The sequence below is a fragment of the Triticum aestivum genome, chromosome 4B (assembly GCF_018294505.1).
Source record: "Triticum aestivum cultivar Chinese Spring chromosome 4B, IWGSC CS RefSeq v2.1, whole genome shotgun sequence".
Taxonomy (NCBI): Eukaryota; Viridiplantae; Streptophyta; class Magnoliopsida; order Poales; family Poaceae; genus Triticum; species Triticum aestivum.
In genome coordinates, this window is record NC_057804.1 from 668201114 (window position 1) to 668206318 (window position 5205).

General features: G+C 44.8%; 1 long non-coding RNA gene across 1 annotated transcript; it reads left to right on the forward strand.

Annotated features, from left to right (window-relative positions):
- Positions 1-1358: 1358 nt before the first annotated feature.
- On the forward strand, positions 1359-4295 carry LOC123089834 (uncharacterized). Its single transcript, XR_006442386.1, has 3 exons — positions 1359-1564; positions 1997-2924; positions 3344-4295. It is a non-coding gene; the product is annotated as an uncharacterized lncRNA (long non-coding RNA).
- The last annotated feature ends 910 nt before the right edge of the window (positions 4296-5205 follow it).

Below are 5205 nucleotides of genomic sequence, written 5' to 3' on the forward strand. Positions count from 1 at the left end.
GGATTTTCAGTTTTTAAAATGTTTTATCTCTTAAACGAAAAATCCGATTGAAAATCCGTTTTCACCATTAAATCCCTCGCGATGAGATCTTCGAAACTAGATCCCATGTTGATATGTTTTGATGAAAAAAATTTGGATTAAAAGTTGCCATGTCTATTGCATATGAATTGCCATAATGTTTACACTGAAGTTGCCATGATATGTTTCAGCTATTTTCTTCTACATTTAAAAGTAATTTTTGACATTTATAAAACGAGGAATTAAGAAACTAGACTTACCATGAACCATAAACTAAAATTGTCATGATACATGCATGTAAAATTGCCATGATCATACAAAAAATAATTTTCATGGTCAAAGTACTGGAGTTGCCATCATCAAAATACTAAAATTGCCATGATCTACAAACTAAAATTGCCACATGGCAACTTTAGTTTAAGCCCTATGACAACTGCAGTGTAAACATCGTGGCAACTTCTAGCAAAAAAAAATATTCGTCGAAACATATCAACATGGGGTCTAGTTTTGAAGATCTCGTCGAGACGGATTTAATGGTGAAAACGGATTTTTAGTTCGCTTTTTTATTTAGGAGATAAAACATTTTTAAGCCGAAAACCCAAAAAAATTATGCTGATGTCATCTATTCATACGTGGCAAAATGAGTGGTGATGGAGGCGTGTGGGCGATGTGCAAACGCCCACACGTGTGGGCGTTAACATTTCCGTTCCTTTTTCCTTTTTTAGATGAAATTTATTTAAATTTGTACAAAAACGTCATATCCATGAACTTTTTTTGCACATTTTTAAGAACTTTTTAAAAAATTGATGAAGTTTTTTTCAAATTTAATGAAGCTTTTTTCAAATCGATGAACTTTTTTCAAGTTCGATGAAATTTTTTCAAACTGATGTACTCCCTCCATTCCTAAATATTAGTCTTTCTAGATATTCCAACACGTGAGTACATATGAAGTAAAATGAGTGAATCTATATTCTAAAATATGTCTATATACATCCGTATGTTGTAGTCCATTTGAAATGTCTAAAAAGACTTATATTTAGGAACGGAGGGAGCACTTTTTTTTTTGAATTCGTAAACATTTTTTAGAAAATCCGTAGACAGTTTTTAATTCACGACCTTTTAGTATCGCGAATTTCTTTCGTTTTATTTTTTGTTTATCCTCCCGAAAGTAAACGGTGAGCCATCTAAATGGGCCGGTCCAGGAGAGATGGCGTTTGCAGGCGCTGAACGCGGCCTGTGTCCGGGCCGTGCCGGCCCGTTGGGCAGGTCTGCAGCCTGACTCTCTCGTCTTCAGTCCCTCAAACAAAAAGTCTTCCGTTCCTTAAAAAAAAAAAAAAAAACTCTCTCGTCTTCCATTCCCCACGCCGCCCGTCCACACTGTCCGGCGGCGCGTGGATCCGGCCGGAGACGCCGTCCCTGCGGGTTGTTTCGAAGGTTACGGCCGATGCGGCGGCGGCGTTGACCGGACGGCACCACGACTAGTCGAGCTCAGCTCCCGTGCCCCGTAGTGCTTCTCCGACCCGGACCGCCTCGGTCTCCACCGCCGGTAACCCACAGTCAGTCAAACAAATTCGTTTCGTGCATCTCTTCCCCCCTTAAAAAAATTCCTTTCGCCCACATGCTTCTCTCATCCCCCTCTACGTTTCCCATCAACTGATTTGATGTCATTGCCGCCGGTGATCGCCGGCCGGAGACATGGTCCACCGCACGGGAGATACCTCAACAGTCCCTGAATTGAACAGCCCCTTCTGACTACCGTTGATGCAAAAAGAACTGCACGCCACCAAAGTTAGCATGGTCTCATTGTCACTCGTAACTGAAGAACATCCTGTACTGTACTATTCAAAAGGCACAAAAATTCTTCAGATTGACCCATCTCTGTCGTTTGCTGTCAACATTTGGCAGTCAAACTAATTACTTTTTGGCTCGAATTACCAACATTTGGCTGTCAGACTAATATACTATAATGCGTCTGCAGGTTGACATGAAGGTCTGGCAGAGGAGATGTCCTATTAACATCAAGTCAGAGATGATCCTGTCACGCCAACATATCAAAGTCTAGTCGAGAGGGATGAAGCAATGACTGTTCGTCTGCAGGTTCCAGGTGAATGGCAGCCTTGACTACTGGCTGCATCAGCAGGAGGGGGAAAAGATGGGCATTGCCATCGGGGTGGACAAAGGGATCTGCCACTTGCACCACGGCTGCAATAAGCCGATTGCCCAGCACAACATCTTGCTTCATCAGAATTTCAAGGCCCTGATATAGCCAGTTTTGGCACTGCAACCATGAATATGGCCCGGCTCAACCAACCGTTGCCAATCAAGGACCTGTCTCTTGGTAACTTTGGTTATGCTGCTCCAGGGATGTTGGGCGATTGTTGCACACAATCGTAATGGAGTTCTTTCTTAACTAGCTTGGTCTTCTAACTTGTACTGGTTTTAACTGATTGCTTACTTGCAGAATCTGGTACTGCGCCAATCATGAACCAGCGGCAATCACGCAATTCTGTCTTAACTAGTAACTTATTCCTTCTAACTAGTACTGATATTAATCGCGGCAAGCCAGGTGACGGAAAAGGTAGACGTTTACAGCTTTGGGGTGGTGCTGCTCCCTGCTGGAGCTCATCACCGGACAGGTGGCCAATGGACAATTGGCAGCTGGGGCACGTGAGAAATGCGATGAACTGATGGCAAACCATCTGAAAACGTTCAAGATTGCCGTACGTGGACAAGGGCATCCCTGATCAAGCGCGATACATGAAGTAGATGACAGCCGTGTTCAGGCTGGGAGTGGATTGCACCGTCAAGGATCGGCAGAAAAGGCCGTCCAAGAAGATGGCTCTCAAACGTCTCAACCGCTACGGTGGGCGTGCCCTATTCCATGGCCTCCCCACCTGCTATCCACTGTGAGGCCACTGGCTAAGCAAAGTAGATGTTAGTTTATTGCACCTTACTGTTTTGGGAGAAAAGGAAAACAAAAAGGAAACAGAGAACTGAAAGTAAATAAAAGGATGAAAGGAAAAAAAATGCAGATCTGATGTGTGCTAAAAATACAATATATACTAGTAACTATTATCATTATCTTAGCTATTTCTTTCTCTTCTTGTGGCAACACACCTGCTTCTTCACAGTTCAGTAAAACATCTTTGTTAGCTATATGTATTCTCTGTAGATGTGTAGATAGTGGTTGTAAATTGCAGTTTAGTTTATATAGTGATTATATAAAAAGATTTCATTTTTTGTGTCTGCCTGAAGAAGAATGTATCTACTGTGTCAATCTCCAAATTTCATGAATTCTCATCAGGCGTGCCTTTTTTTCTTTCAGATACATCACCAGTGAGGATGTAGGCAAATCGAATGAGAAAGTGGCATGTGAGCTCTCCTCAGCTGATGAACTGCCATTGGCAGAGTTTATGTTCAGGGAGGATGATCCAGGAGATCAGATGGGGGACTTTGCTTTCTTGCTTTGTTTGGCAAGAAAAGCTTCAGGATGCCCCAACCAAAGCCGAGGGAGGATCTTGACCTCTACGAGCTGCAAGAGGCAGGGCGGAGGGTTGCGAACGTCCAAATTGAATGCAAGGATGCGGTGACATGCTTGCTTCAGAACTGGATACTAATGCTGAAACGTGTTCTTCTGGCCTTACCAATGACAGATTCAGATCAGACTGTTGAATGAGTTGCGAACTCTTTCCAACCCGATGTAATGGATGTCGTACTCGTTGGCCAGAGTGTTCATGTTCCACCAGATCATGGAGATGACGCAGGTGTTTGAAGGCAGCTTGACAGGATCATCAGGCTGCTGTTGGAGGTCCTGCAGCAGTTGATCCTGGTGCCCAGTCGATCGGCGAGGCCCAGCTCGAAGCGAAGCTCGAGGAGTCGATGAGTAAGATCAGAAGGGATACCATTGTCTGTGGAATCCCTGTAATTGCATCTCCTCCTGATGATGTAGTGTGGTTTCGTTTAATCAGAGGAGCTGATGTGTGTAGATGGAAGGCTATCCTCATTTGCTCCTGTTATTGACAAGTGTTGTGCAGCAAGCTGCATTGCCTGTGCACCATAACACACAACATTGTGCCATCATGGCAGTTAAAATTTTGCGAGTTTATAGCTAGGTTGTAGGAGTAGTAAGTTGTAGAATTAAATTGATTGGAGTTGGTGCGGGGATGCAATATGTGTTGATTTCATTTTGATGTACACATAAACTAGCTAGTACTACAATGCTACCTGAAATTCATTCGGATATCAAAATTTAAATTGGACGAATATGTTTATGTTTTTTTTTGGACACAAAATATGTTTATGTTGTTGCTTGCCAAGAGACGGCTTTTTGTTTTTTGAATGAAGTCCAAACATTGTCAATCCTGCAGTCAACACTGTACCAGTGATTGTACTTGTCAAATGTTCAAGAGAATTCAATCCATACATAGTTTTTTGTTTTTCGCGACATTCAATCAACATCGATCATGGTACTGCTTTGCTCCGCGATCGAGGAGCAGGCGATCACCGATCAGTGGCGCTTCCGCTTGCGCCCAGTTGGGGTGATCCCGAGCCTGATGTCATTACACCGGTCACACATGTTCCATGCCATAGCGCACTGGAAACACACCACGTCATTGTCATCTTCGAGCGGCCCCGCGTCGAGGATCATCACCTTCCTATCACACTGCCAACATCGGGGAAGCCTCGGAGTCCTGGGGGTCTTCCAAGTAACCGCATGTCCGAGGAAGATGTCGACGGAGTTGCAGATTGGACAGCTCCACACAGGCGCTGTCGGAGAGACGTCATGGTCTGGAGTGGCAAGTTCCACCGTAGGGTAGCGTGACACCGGGGCTGCTGGCAGCTGCTGGGGGGTGCCGGCCGGCTCGTCATCGTCCTGCTAGGCAGCAATGCAAGAAGTGGCACATTCAAATCTGTTTCGATGGCTAATTGAGAGAGAAAAGTCACAGGGTAGAAGAAGCGCTAGCTAGCAATACAAGAACAGGCAGGCTCAAATCTGTTTCAATGGAAGGCTAACTGAGAGACAAAAGTCACAGGTTCAGAAGAAGCGGCCTGATTAAATTCGGGAACAGACCTCGATCGCATCCGGTGTGGGTGCGGCCGTCGACGGCAGATGCCGCTGGACATCCCGGCCGCTCCCGTGCATCCCGGGAGAAGGCGGAGCGCTGCCGCTCCCTCCTGGACCATCGC